The following is a 15,118-nucleotide window of genomic DNA, read 5'->3' as shown; positions in this document are numbered from 1 at the left end:
CCGTTGGCCTGGGCAGGCGCCCATATGGGCTGGCGCCCGTCGCCCGCTACCACCCGAACCGCGCCTGGGTCCACCCCATCGGGCGCCCGTAACCGCCCGCTCACTCACGGGGCTCCGCCCCAGCAACCGCGCCCGTTAGCCCGCCCGCTAAGGCCTCAGGGCCAATGACAGGCGGGCCCCGCCCAGAATGTATTTTAAAAAAAGGAATTAAAAATAATGATAAAATAAATAAATAAATAATATCAATTAATTAATTAATTAAAGAATTAATAACTTAATTAGTTCTGCTATACTATTAAACCAAATTAACCTGCTAATTAATCTGTCTAAACAGTTAGTTAGTTAGTTAGGCAATGACATGCGGGACCCGCATGTCAGGTTGACCAGGTCAACTGCTGACGTCAGCAATCACTATTCTGGATAATGTTAGGGGTAAATAATTAAATAAATTCTAAAAATGATTAAATCTTTTAAAATTAATATAAAATAAATAGTAGCTCGGATGGAAAAACTTTGTACATGAAAGTTGCTCAGAACGATGAGACGATTCCGAATACGCAGCCTGTTCGTCCGCCACACATCCCTAGCATAGCAAACTCGCAACTTTTCCCCTCCGATTCATCTGTTCGAAAACGCGAGACACCGGGGATACTTTCCCGGATGTTTCCCCCTTTCGCCGGTATCACCTACTACCGCGTTAGGGCACACCTAGCACCGCGCTTTGTCATGTCATGCATCGTCATGCATTTGTTTGCATTATATTTATTGTTTCTTCCCCCTCTTTTCTCCGGTAGACTACGAGACCGATGCCGCTGCTGCCCAGTCCGACTACGGAGTTGACGACCCCTCCTACTTGCCAGAGCAATCAGGCAAGCCCCCCCCCCCTTGATCACCAGATATCGCCTATTCTCCTCTATACTGCTTGCATTAGAGTAGTGTAGCATGTTACTGCTTTCCGTTAATCCTATTCTGATGCATAGCCTGACAATGTTGCTACATCTGTTGATACCTTACCTGCAATCCTAAATACTTAGTATAGGATGCTAGTTTATCATATTGGCCCTACATTCTTGTCAGTCTGCCTTGCTATACTATTGGGCCGTGATCACTCGGGAGGTGATCACGGGTATATACTATACATACAGACATACTATACAGATGGTGACTAAAGTCGGGTTAGCTCGTTGAGTACCCGCAAGTGATTCTGATGAGGGGGCTGAAAGGACAGGTGGCTCCATCCTGGTAGAGGTGGGCCTGGGTTCCCGACGGCCCCCGACTGTTACTTTGTGGTGGAGCGACAGGGCAGGTTGAGACCGCTTAGGAGAGAGGTGGGCCTGGCCCTGTTCGGCGTTCGCGGATACTTAACACGTTTAACGAGATCTTGGTATTTGATCTGAGTCTGGCTACTGGCCTATACACACTAACCAACTACGCGGGAACAGTTATGGGCACTCGATGTCGTGGTATCAGCCGAAGCCTTCGTGACGTCAGCGACTGAGCGGCGCGCGCCAGATTGGAACGTAAGCCTGCTCTTGTATTAAGGGGCTAGTTCTGCTTCCGGCCGTGTACGCAACGTGCAGGTGTGCTAAGGGTGATGGGCCCAGACCCCTGTGCGCTTAGGTTTAGACCGGCGTGCTGACCTCTCTGTTGTGCCTAGGTGGGGCTGCGACGTGTTGATCTTCCGAGGCCGGGCATGACTCAGAAAAGTGTGTCCGGCCAAATGGGATCGAGCGTGTTGGGTTATGTGGTGCACCCCTGCAGGGAAGTTAATCTGTTCGAATAGCCATGATCTATGGTAACAGGATGACTTGGAGTTGTACCTTGACCTTATGACAACTAGAACCGGATACTTAATAAAACACACCCTTCCAAGTGCCAGATACAACCCGGTGATCGCTCTCTAACAGGGCGACGAGGGGAGGATCGCCGAGTAGGATTATGCTATGCGATGCTACTTGGAGGACTTCAGTCCACTCTCTTCTACATGCTGCAAGACGGAGGCTGCCAGAAGCGCAGTCTTCGATAGGACTAGCTATCCCCCTCTTATTCTGGCATTCTGCAGTTCAGTCCACCGATATTGCCTCTTTACACATATACCCATGCATATGTAGTGTAGATCCTTGCTTGCGAGTACTTTGGATGAGTACTCACGGTTGCTTCTCTCCTTCTTTTCCCCCTTTCCATTCTACCTGGTTGTCGCAACCAGATGCTGGAGCCCAGGAGCCAGACGTCACCGTCGACGACGACTCCTACTACACTGGAGGTGCCTACTACTACGTGCAGGCCGCTGACGACGACCAGGAGTAGTTTAGGAGGATCCCAGGCAGGAGGCCTGCGCCTCTTTCGATCTGTATCCCAGTTTGTGCTAGCCTTCTTAAGGCAAACTTGTTTAACTTATGTCTGTACTCAGATATTGTTGCTTCCGCTGACTCGTCTATGATCGAGCACTTGTATTCGAGCCCTCGAGGCCCCTGGCTTGTATTATGATGCTTGTATGACTTATTTATGTTTTAGAGTTGTGTTGTGATATCTTCCCGTGAGTCCCTGATCTTGATCGTACACATTTGCGTGCATGATTAGTGTACGATTGAATCGGGGGCGTCACACTCACCCTTCTGGAATGATCTACAAGCGGTTCGCCCGGCTTTTGCACTTGGCGCCAAATTCGCCATTGGCAATGGTCGCTCGGCCCGCTTCTGGCTCGATATGTGGGTAGGAGGGCAGCCCCTCTGGGCCCAATTTCAGGACCTGTACGTCCTGGCTGTCAACCCGGAGCAGACGGTAGTGACTGCACTTGCCTCTAGCCCTCCGGCGATCCATTTCTGTAGAGAGCTAACGGGTCCAGAACAAGCTCACTTAGAGGATTTGCTTGCTCTTATTCAATTGGTGACGCTGTCCACTTCCGCCGACACGGTCACCTGGGCTCTCACCTCGTCCGGCAAGTTCACGGTCAAGTCTCTGTACCGCATGTTGTGCCAGGGCCAGGGCCCGGCCTTCCCGATGCCGACGGGCCTGTGGAATGCGCGGATTCCGCTTAAGATCAAGGTGTTCTTTTGGCAACTCTTCCGCAATAGACTCCCCACTTCGGCTAATGTTGCCAAACGCAACGGCCCGTCTTCCGGCTTATGCGCAATTTGCAACACCATGGAGGATGCGAATCACGTGTTCTTCCGCTGCCCTCTAGCGCGTTTTGCCTGGAGTGCAGTCCGTGAGGCCACCAACACCACTTGGGACCCGCACTCGGCTGGAGACCTTGCGGCCATAGTTGCATCGATGACTGGCGGCAGCAAGCGCGTGCTTTGGAGCTGCCTAGGCGTCTTGGCTTGGGCTTTGTGGCTCACCAGGAACAAACTAGCAATCGAGGGAATCTTCCCATCACACCCTGCTAATATTCTTTACAAATGCAATATTCTTCTGCAGCAGTGGAGTCCGTTTGCGAGGCGCAAGGATGCTGAGAGAATGAAGCAAGCTCAAGACCGTCTTCGCCAAGTCTACATTTTGGCTAGGGAGCCGACCGTCACTTCTACGTCGTGAAGTGGTTATTTTGTCTCGCGAGCGAGCCTGCGTGCTCTATGCTCTTGGCCTTTGGCCTGTAATAGACTCGCTGTGGACTGCCTGTGGCCTCTGGCCTGCCGCAAAACTCATGTGCCTTCGCGCCCGTGTTACCTGAGCCTCCGCGCTCGTTCCGTTTGTCCTTAGACTCTTCTGTAAACGCCGCCTAAGTTGTGGGCTTTATTAATTTAAAGCCGGGCGCCTCTAGCGTCTTTGTTCTAAAAAAAATAATTGTCAAATCAAAATCGGTCAAAACAGCAACAGCAGCATGCATCACACTTTTATCCCTGAAAATAGATACACACAATGGTAAGGAACAAGAACAGTCACCCATATACTAAGAAAGAAGTGCAAGGCAATGAAAATGATGAAAATTTTACATCTTGGTGGTGCTATGGAAAAGGAACGGTCATCCATATAACAAAATACGACAAGGCAAAGAAAATTATGTGCACCTGCTCCGGTCTACCCACACAGCTTCCATGAATTTAAATAGATGGGTTGCTACCTTAAACCCAATTCTTGGGTCCTTTATACCCCGTAGTATGCCAGAGTATGCCTTATATATTCCCTGTCTAAGCTGGTTCACATATTCAGTCTTGTCCTCTTCTTGAACATCAGCCCAGTCCTGTGAGTTAGCAGCTTCTTGAAGCTTTTCCAGAACATACTGCAGGTACTTCTCAAAATCATTGCTAATAGCAAGAGCAATGTCTCCAAAGCATGAGAAAATTGGAGCTCTAAGAGTCGACTTAGAAAGACCTTCGTACAGAACTTGCATAATTTTATCACAGTGTGGCAACATTTTACCTTTCAAGACAAGGCAGATATCGCTGGTCACTCCTACAGAGATGGGGGATAGTGATTAGTGGGTGAGCATCAAGTACCTGCATGAGTATAGGCGTGTGTTTCCCAAACTCTGGACCGGTGGCATTAGCAAGAGCAGCAATGGCAGACCAAGACATTGCTTCACCCTGTGCAGTAGAACTATCACAAACCAAGACACGGCAAAAAGAAAACAACAAATGATGAGCAGCGTTCGTAACTATCTTCACTGTAGTTGAATTGGCCAGTTTCTGGACGATGACCTGCAGTACACCACACAGCACAATCAGAAGATTGTTTTTCTTCAACTTATGACCCAAAGTAAGTGCTTGGCGGTCAAGCGTCATATATCCAATCTTTTCATGATATGATGCATTAAATCTCCTATGGCGCTCCAAACTACAGGTTGTTCTAAATTGCTGACTCCCACAACTGCACACAATGCTTCATAGGCAGATGCTCCAAGCCTGAAAGGGGTCTCATCAGAAGGTTGTGAAGCAGAAAGGAGAGCATCAATAACACGATCAAGAGACGATGAAAGCTCAGATGGCACTGACTCTGCATCTTCGTAACCTCGGGCAAGAAAATATATAGCTCCGCATAATTTTTCGGACACAATTGGAATATCTTTACTACAGTGTACCAACACATCCATGATGCGAGGAAGGTTTGCTTTCGTTATAATTCCATTTGCACTTGCTGGAAAATGCAGAAGCTTAAACATCCGGCCAAGAATCCATGCAGTGGTTCCTTTTACCTCGCTGTTTGGATCTTCCATCTTGTGGAGCAACAAATCAAGCAGTGGAGCAAGTCCTTTAGCAGAAGGGCCTTCAAGGATAAAACCAATTGCAGAAACAGCGGCCATGCGACTATGCCAATCTGGCGCTTTAATGTTACCCTCGATACATTGCATCACAAGGGGGACAATTGCGTCCCTGATAGTTCTAGCAATGAGGCCTAGAAAAGTCACACAGTCTATGTCAATGTTCAGAAGACAATCATCTCCTTCTTGATCTTCCTCTTGCATGAGCAGATGCTCTAGCGGCATTGGAACTAGTCCTTCTTGATCTTCCTCATGATTGAACAGATATTGTAGCAGCATTCGAACTAGTCCTTCCCGATCTTTCTCTCGCTTGAACAAATGCTTTAGCAGCACTGGAACTTGTAACTCGAGGGCCTCATAAATAAAGCAACAATCTTTAGAGTTAGCATTGACAGCGCCAATGTGTGGTTCTTCTCGGAGTTTAATCACTTCCTTACAAACAGTGCACCAGAACACCATACATTGGGGTGCAATTGATTCTGTCAGACTGAGTATGATTCTCAAATAAGGTTGTAACAGCGTATAATACGTGGATGCAATTTTAGCAAGGCATTCGAATATTGCCTGTTGGATCTCCAGATCTTCGGATTTTGCTAGTATTTCACAAACTGCGCCCATTATATGATTTCTCACATCCTCATTTGCAAAGTTGGCCGCAGCACAACCAAGAACATTATATAGAGCTTTAACTGCTGCAAGACAAACTTCGGTATTTGGCTATAGCTGGTTTATTGCCTGAACGACAACATTCAGAACACCATTCGCTTGTTGCTGCTCCAGTTCAATATCCTCGCGCACATACCCCAACGCCACTAGACTTGCTTGCCTTAGTGGGGGAGATGCACCCTGCTGTGTCATGTTGCCTAGTAATTTGCCAATGAGGTCATGCCATTCCTGACGAGGTATCTCGATGGATGCAATCTTTGCGATAACCTGTGATGAGGTGAGCCTTGCAACAGCCACCGAAGACCCTAATGTTATCAGTAATGACTCCTTAATCTTGGATTTGATAGATTAGTCTAGGTAGACCCATTGTTGAAGCTCCTTATCTGCAGCAGAAACCTCCAAGTCCAATGAATTCCTAAGAACAATACCAGCAAGTCTCCTAGACTCTGGTTTACTTTCATCAGGCGAGAGCTCTACTGACAAGGACAGGAGGAAGTTGGCAAGATCCCGCTCCTGTAACAGCTCGAGGTTGCCTTCTGCTGCTGAACGAATGTTATCATCTGGAGACAGACTAGCTAGCAGAGTCTCTCTGAGATCCATGGCTGTATCAATTGTCCTGGCAAAACATTAGCCAAGTGGAACTTGTCAGTTTGGGAAAGAAAAAAAAAGACAAGACACGCAAAAAATGTAATGGTATTACATACATCAAATAGTTCTAACTTCTAATCAAGGGCCACTAGGCTAGTTTGACATAGCTTAGTAAAACTTCTGCATCGAGACACAGATAGTCACGGATTATTCAAAAGAGCTGTTTTCACGAATTATGGTTATCGTTGATAGGTCAGTTTGAAATAACTTAGTCAGACTTTCACAGATAGTCACGAAGCATATAGTGCAATTAAACAGTTAAATAAGGACCAACGAGAAGCATATAGTGCATTTTTTTTGTTTTATTTTACAAATAAATTAGGACCATCGAGAAGTCAAATACAGCTCTGAAGATGGATTGGTGGCAGGTGGCTGCGGCGGCCTCATACCCGGCAGGCGTCCTGGTTGAGGAGTGTGCCGGACTGGTAGGTGCCCCATACCCGGCAGGCGTCCTGGTTGGGACCTCAGGTCTTAGATGTTTAGGTTTAGCTACGATGTTTGTTTGGTATTAGGCCCAGACTATCAACGCCCCTTCATCGATTGGATAGGTGTAGCAACTGTTGTTGCTTAGACGATGGCTTTAGTCTTACTGTTGTATGAGTTTGTAAGGTCTTGTGAGAATAATTAATAAAGTGGCCGTATGCATCGCCCAAATGCAGAGGCCGGGGGTCATCCTTCTTTTCTAAAAAAACGAGAATCCAAATGAAGGTATCATGGTTGTAGGCTAAGCTAAACAAAGTAAAAGTGCACAAGGAAGAAAACGAACAAATTATAAACACTGAAATCGAAGCCGAGATAGTACAACAACAACAACAACAGTTTAGATTAGCAAACATGAGTACTAGTACAGGGCTATGACAGTGGCAGGATGGCAAATTAATCAATTTACATGTTGATTGACAAAAGCGTGTGAGAAGAGCATAATGTATAAGGAAATTGACAGGCAGGAATAAACTAATTTACCATCAAACACTTGCTATTAAACAGCCGTAGAGAAGAGCAAGGCGCTAGGCGGTGGTTAGAGCAACTCCAACGAGACGACCCATTTCGTCCGCCGCCGTCCGTTTGGGTCGGCGCGGATAAAAATGGAGGCTCAACGCGCCGACCCAAACCTAAAACGCGTCCGCTTCGTGTTCGCGCCGACGCATTTGAGGCCCAAATTTGCGCCCCAAATGCGTCGGTGCGGATGCGGAACGGACGCCACGCGCGCCTTCTCGATGTCCGCCGCGGCCCCACCTAACGGTCACACAACTACCTGCCCCCTTGCCGGTCAGCTTAATTTATGACCCTGGGCCCACGCGTCAGCGACGGCGGTCGTCCTTTTTTAAGCCGGCCGTGTGGCCGGGCCGTCCTCATCCAATTCCCATCCCCATCTAGGCAACGCTCGCTCCCCCGTCGCCGGCAAGCAAACCCTAGCCACCCCAGCCACCCCAGCCGCCCAAATGGGGCTCTTCTTCGGCAGCAGCAGCAAGTCGAAGGGCAAGACCCCTACCATCCCCTTCCTCGCGGAGTTCACCCCGCCTCCGCCTGCGCCGGCTCGCCGGCAGAGGCAGCGGGTGAACGTGCCCGTGCACCAGGCGGAGTGGCACTGGCGCCACCGCGTGCCGCTGCCGTACCCCGACGTGACGCTGCCGCACGACTGGCATCTGGATCCGGAAAGGATCCCAGTGCCGGCGGCGCCGTGGTCGGCTAGGGCGCATGCGGAGGAGGTGCATCGCCGGCGGGCGCTCCTGACGCTGGAGCAGCGCCGCGACGAGGCCTATGCCTACGACTTACCCAAGTGGGTGCGCTGGTTCGCCTTTGAGCACGAGGAGGCGAGGCGGCACGACATGCGCGAGGTCGACCACATCGTGTCGCCGCCGCCGCTCATCGTCAAGGAGGAAGACCAGGCGGCAAAGGACGCCTACCAGGCGGCCCTTGCGGCCATCTACTGGAGAGCGAGGAGGACGAGCGGCGCAAGACGGAGGCGGCAGAAGAAGAAGAAGCTCGGTACGAGGCAGCCATGGCGTAGGCCATGGCCCTCTCCGCGGCCGGCGACTGCGTGGTACCGCCGGTGGCCCCGCCATCCCCTCCCCGCTGCCTCGCCAAACCGAACTGCAGCCGGAGCTAGAGCCCATCGAGCGCTACTCCTGGACGGGAGTAGTGCGCGAGTGGGTGAGGGCACCGACGGTCTGGATGCAGGCCACGCCGGAGCAAGAGGCGGCGTACCTCGAGCACTAACGGCAGATCCGGGTGGCTGAGGAGCGCCGCGAGGGCGAGTACCGAGGCCAAGCGGCTCTAGGCCGAGGAGGAGGCGCGCCAGGCCGCGGCGGCCCAGGCGGCGGCACTGCCAGCGCCGGCATAGCCCGTGCCCGACATGGTCGCGCTCTGTAACACGGCGTTCAGCTGGGACGTTCCGGCGCCGAAGCTCATCGACCTCACGGAACCCGAGGACGACGACGACGCCTAGGGCAGCGTGCAGGCGCCTAATTTTTAGTTTGTTTTTATTTTTCTTAAATGCTAATCTGGCGCGTGGACTCCCGCCAGCCTTCGTGGTCGGCTTTAATGTTTAATTAATTTGGTTTTTATGTTAATTATGCATGCATTCAGTTTTTTTTACGCCGTCGAAATGGGTCGCGCCAGCGCTGGGCGCACGCGCCGACGCAAACGCGGAAGTGGATGCTCGTGTCCGCTTGGCTGACCCAAACGGACAAAAAGCGGACAAAATCGCCATCCGTTTGGGTCGGCCCGTTGGAATTGCTCTTAGGGTTAGGGTTAGTGACAGGCAAATCGGAGAGGATGGATGGGGACATCGAGAGGACCAAACACTTACCAGCAAGACTTATCACCCTTCCCTCCGGCCCGCTCTCGCTCGTGAGAAGAGGTGGAGGTGGTGTGGTAGGTGGCGAGGTTTTGCAATGTTGCAGGGAGACGACAAAGTGCGGGTCTGGATAAGAGCATCTCCGATAGATGGTGCAAATTTCGAGATATAAAACTAGGTGTTGTATAATTTACATCACCAAAAAGTGCCTTTTACATCTCTAAAAAAGAGCCAACTCCAACAGATGATGTATATTTGTGATTTAAAACTCCAACTCCAACAGATGATGCATTTGAAGATGTAAAACTAGTGCACTAAACCTATTGTCGAAACTGTCAAAGCTCGCGCGCTCCCGCTGCAGCTCGCCGGGGTAATGCGGGGGTGGCCAGAATCGGCCGGCGGCGGAGAGGAATGGGTAGGGGAGGTCGAGAGAAAGCCAAACTGGTTGCGGCAGCATGGGGCGGCGCCGGAGCTGCCCGTAATCGGCGACGACGGTGGCGGGGAAAAGAGGATCGAGCAGTTGGCGGGCCGGTGAGGCAGGCGGCGGGGGACGGGGTCGAAGTTGCGGCAGGCCCGACGACTGCCGGAGAAGCCATTTAGGCCAGCCGTAGCCACCGGAGAAGCTTCAATTCTGCGGCAGCCAAAACTAAATCGGCGGCTCCGGGCGGTAGGGGACGGGAGGGAGGGGCGAAGTCGCGGCGGGCCGGCGACTGTCGGGCGGGGGCGGGGGGGTGAGAGGGGCGGCAGCGTCTATTTGAAGTGGATTTGGGTGGCGGCGGAGTCGGACGGTGACGACCAGTCGCACGGAGTGGGAAGGAAGTGGTGGTTGGTGGGCGGGCGCGATTTTAAATCTCCTGGAGTTGGAGATGCAAATTTGCCCGCGAAGTGGTATAGGATACCTCTCCGGGAGATGGAGATGTAATTTTTTTTTTTGCATTTATATCATCTGTTTTTGGAGCATCGTTTTTAGGCCTCGAAGATGCAAAATATAGTTATTTTTGCATCTACGTCTTCTATTGAAGATGCTCTAAGGTTTTAGTTCGGGCAGGATCCATGAGAAGAGTTGGACACGGATTTGAAGCTATTCGGTGCACGTAAACCTTATAAAAATAGTAACAATTAAGAAAAAACACCAGGAATAACAAAAAGAAAACTAAAAATTTGGGGTCAAACCCTGTCAATTATACTATACTCTTTTTTTTCTAAGCATCAATTATACTATACTCGCGTGGGAAGTTACATGAAGAAGTGGCATCCATCATATTCTCAGCAGATAAGTCAAAAATAATTGATTGTTTAAAATAATTGTTTGATCAAATCGTAGATTGGACTGTATTTTCTTGGTAAGCATGCAATGGATGTCATTTCCTCATCAAAGTTCGCACGTGATAAGAATGATCGACCAGGTTTGACACCTCGAAATTCCAGTTGTTTTTTTTTATATTTTTGTCTAGTACTTTTTACTATTTATATAGCGTTCACACCTTCACGGGCACCCAAGAGATCCTATGCATTATCGTGCTTGGTTGGTTCATTCACGACGGTGTGATGCAAAAATTGGCATGTTTGCTAGTTGTGTTCACTGTTTCGCATGTATAGCAGAACCTTAAAGCACCTCAGCCAGGCTTGCTAGCAACGGTCAAATGGGTCGTTTCCTCTTAGACAGGCTCGGGCGATGCAGGTAAAGGGTAGCACGGCACCGAGCTCATGCGAGCAGGGAGATGATGCGAGCTCACGCACGTCCCCGTAAAAGCGACAGGGGTATTGGGTCACCTCCCGCAAATCAGTCACCCTCGGCATCTAAACGACCACTCCTTGCCGATCTTGGCAAGCTCGCCGTCAAGGCAGCGGCAGCGGCGAGCAGACGTCTCCATAGTGGTGATGGCGCGGTTGAGGGCCCATGTGGCGGCTAGGTCCGGGTCGTTGCGGAACCATTACGATGCCCCGTCCGACTCGGCGAACGTGGAGCAGAGTGGCATTGCGCCGGTCGTACCGCGCCTATTGCCTCGCCGCGCGGTCCTCCTCGAACATGGTGGATTTGCCAAGCCTAACTGTATATGCTCTTAAATCTGCTTGCTCTATATGCTAATCTTATGCTGGCGAACTGGTGAATGTTGTGGCTACATTATCATGTCTTTGTGTTTCCTTGTTGATGCGCGTCAAAAAATCCAAATAATGTGGAAATGTTGCTTTCTTTTTTATTGCACAGGCTTAAGGTAATCATCTCTTTCACATACCTACTTTCTTTCTTTGTTCATGCCTTTGTACTATGGCCCACGTATGTGGACATATCCTCTTTTTTAAAATCGAGTTCATGTCGACATGTGCTATGTGACACGAGATGCATCTTTTTTTTGTCTTTGTGTTATTGGGGTATCTCCAACGCTGACCTTCAAATCGGACACTGCATTCATCCACAAACCGGAAGATCAGTCCGTGGACACTAATGAGTCGGCCATCCAATCATAGCAGCATATATTTCAAACCGGATTTCAACAAACCAAACGATTTACATGCAAATCGGGCGATTTTCATCTAAACCAGAGGAAAACATTTACATTTCGGACATATTTCAACTAAACTGTAGCGGACAATGCTAGGCTATTCTAACCTAGTTTATCGCCGGCTGCGGGGGAGCCTCATTCCCACGACTTATCTTCCCCATACCCGACAGCAAGCTCACAGGACCGCCATGAGCCCCGGAGGGATATGCTTCAGCGGAAGTGGAAGAGTAACCTCTGCTTGCGTGAAGCATGTAGCAAGGTTGGTTTTTTGGGCGGGCAAAGATGGTCGTGGCCTACGCCCTCGCGAAGTGCGCAAGTCATCGGCTGTAGGCCGGCAAGACGGTGGTGGTGGCCTTCATGGGATCAAAGTGGCGGCCTCCTATGGTCTACTATTCCTCGCTATCGGCGGCGACAACGAACTTGGCGATGTCATCATCGGTGCCCGAGTCAAATTCCTCAGCCGCCGCATCAACCTCCGTGAACATAGCTTCTTTGTCCGCCTGCCGGGCGCGTTGCCGCCATCGCTCGCAGTGGATCTGTCGGGAGATGGCGTTGCCAACCTGGATGTGTGAGGACATCCTGGCGATGGCGGTGGCACTGGCGCCAGCTCCGGAGACCTTGCCGACAAGCCTGTAGGCTGGCTCGTCTGGGCACCCAGCTGGCTGCAATGCCGAAGAGCTCCTTCTGCTCATTGGAGGCCATCCCACATGGCTTTGGAGCCGGATGCCATGACGAGTGAGGTGCATGAGGAGATGGAGAGCGAAGGTGTGGTGTGTTTTTTTCCCGACGTCTGGCCACGTTTAAATACCAAGCGGATGTGAAGCGCCAACCAGAGAGGTGCTTAATGCCGTCAGGTACAGATGACAAATTGTGGCACCAATAATAGTAACACTACCTTCGAATTTTAGTGATTAAGAGCAACTCCAACGGGGCGACCCAAACGGACGCGCGGTTTGTCCGCTTTTCGTCCGTTTGGGTCGGCGGGGCGGACGGGCGCGTCCGCATTTTCATATGGGTCGGCTTGACTGCCCAATGGGAGGCGGACCCAAATCTGCCGGCGTAGAAAAAAAGGTCGCAGAAATAAACATAATTAAGCCTTGCCCTTGCCCTTGACGTCGCCATCGCCGGTGAGGTCGATGAAGACGGGAGCAGGGCCAGCCCACCCGAACGCCGCTTGGTACGCTGCCAGGACAGCCTGCTCCGGCATTTGCTGGGGTGGCGGCATAGTGGCTCGCCGGGTGCGCTCCTCCTCCTCCTCCTCCTCCTCAAACTGTAGCGGCTCTGTGTCGCGTTGCAGCAGCTGCTCCCAATGCATCTGCTGCTCGCCGTCAGCTTGCTCCTGGGCGAGCCAGTGCGCCTTCCAGCACTCAAGGTGGGCCTCCTCCTCCTCCGGCGTCACGGCATAGTGGACCGGAGGCACGCTCACCCACTCGTGGTACACTCCGGTCCACGAGTAGGCCTCCTCCGGCCAAGAGGGTGGAGGCGGCGAGCGCTTCCGCGTCGGCTCCGGATCCGGGTTGGTCTCGACAATGGGCAGCGGCGGCGGTGGCGGAGGCGGGTCGAAGAGCGGGGCATGGACGGAGTCCCCTGCCGCTGACACGACAAGGGTGCACTCCAGCCCATCCCAATGTGCATCCTCCTCGAGCCGGCTAGCCTCCAGCTTGTGCTGCAGGGCCTCCTCGAGGGTGGCTTGGTACTCCGCCTCCGCCTCCATTTCCTCCGGCTCTACCCGCGGGGGCGGCGGTGGAAACGGCGGGTTAGTGTCTATGCCTAGCCGCCGTTGCTCCTCGTGTTCGAGGGCAAACCAAGCCTCCCAATTGGGAGAGCCGGCGGCGTACTCGGGCATCCGCCACTGCACCGGCGTGAGCTGCGCCAGGCACCTATGCACCTCCTCCTCGTGCGCCCGCTGTGTCCTTGGAACCCCCAGCACCGGGATCGCTGCGGATTGAGGTGCCAGTGCTGCGGTAGCACGACGACGGGGTAAGGCAGCGGCTGCCTGTACTCCCAGTGCCACCATGCTTGGTGCACTGGGATGTGCATACGCCGCCGACCTGGGCGGTGTCATGGGAGTAAGTCTGACAGTAAGAATACGGGGTACGTATAAGGAGGCAAGGTCCTAGCTACGGTGAGGTTGTACACGCAAGTTTACGAGTTCAGGCCCCAATCGGAGGAGGTAAAAGCCCTACGTCTCGGTGCCCTGAGGCTGTGTCGACTGGATATGCGTGAATGTTACAAGGGGTGCGAACCCTTGTGCCAGAGGAGGGTGGCTTATATAGAGTATGTCAGGACCCTCTCTGACCTCTGTTACACAGGGTTCGATGTGAGTTAAGATGTGGCGTTACTGGTAACGCCAGCCATAAATGGTCATTAAGACTACAGAATGAACGCCTGACCGTTGCCATCCTGGGGTGACTTTAGATCTTCTACACACCGAGTGGTTCTCCATATGGTCGAGTCACTAAGCTATGGTCGAGTGGAATTGGGGTATCCGAGTGGAGTCTTCTGCCGAGTGAATCGCACTTCGGGGTGATTCCAGTCGGTATTCCCTGTTGGTCCTTGAATGCCTTTGATTGTAGGTCAGTGTCCTTGGGTGGGGTGTATAGGTCAGGCCTAAGACCCTACCCCAGGTACATGTCCTCGTCATTAGTCCCCGAATGGATTGAGATCCGAGTGGCGAAAGGTTGAAGTTGACTCCGACTCGATTCAATGCTACGGAGGCATCTCATTGAGGTCTGGGAAGTACATTGGTACCTTCAATCTTGCTCCGGTTGGCTCGATCAATTCTGATAGCTTGAAGTTGTTGAGTGAATAAATGCGGTAATCCTTCGAGTGGATTAGGACGCGAAATCTTAGACACGTTTGACTGCTCTGCAGTTTCCGGATTTACGGGATTCGAAATTTCAAAGAAGTGCGTCGGACGGGGCGTGGCGCGATAAGCGGAACGAATCAGACCGGGACGCATCGATTTCTATGCTGCCTTTTTCGCCACGTATCGCTCATGCACCTGTGATGGGATATGATTTCATCGCTGGGGGCCACTGGTCAGCCACTCGAAGCTAGCCTCATAAAAGGCGCAAAGCTGATGCGCGACAAAGTGCTTTCCATCGATCTCCCTCCTCTCTTCCTCTCTGCCTTCTTTCTCCCTACTCCCCACGCCCCTCCTCGGCCCTCTCAAGCTCCACACAATGGTGAAGGGGAAGACCGTGGGTCTGGAGTGTGCGAAGAAGGCGTCGGCAGCGACGAAGGGGAAGAAAATGGCGCGGGGCTCGCCGTCATGCTCCGCTCTGCCGCTTGGCTGGATTT

At 51.8% G+C, this 15,118-nt stretch overlaps 1 pseudogene; it reads right to left on the bottom strand.

Moving 5' to 3' along the window:
* Window positions 1–3,718: 3,718 nt before the first annotated feature.
* On the bottom strand, window positions 3,719–6,463 carry LOC119279684 (annotated as a pseudogene).
* Between the last annotated feature and the right edge of the window lie 8,655 nt (window positions 6,464–15,118).

Source organism: Triticum dicoccoides, chromosome 3B (genome assembly GCF_002162155.2).
Source record: "Triticum dicoccoides isolate Atlit2015 ecotype Zavitan chromosome 3B, WEW_v2.0, whole genome shotgun sequence".
NCBI lineage: Eukaryota > Viridiplantae > Streptophyta > Magnoliopsida > Poales > Poaceae > Triticum > Triticum dicoccoides.
This window is presented reverse-complemented; position numbering and strand designations above follow the sequence as displayed.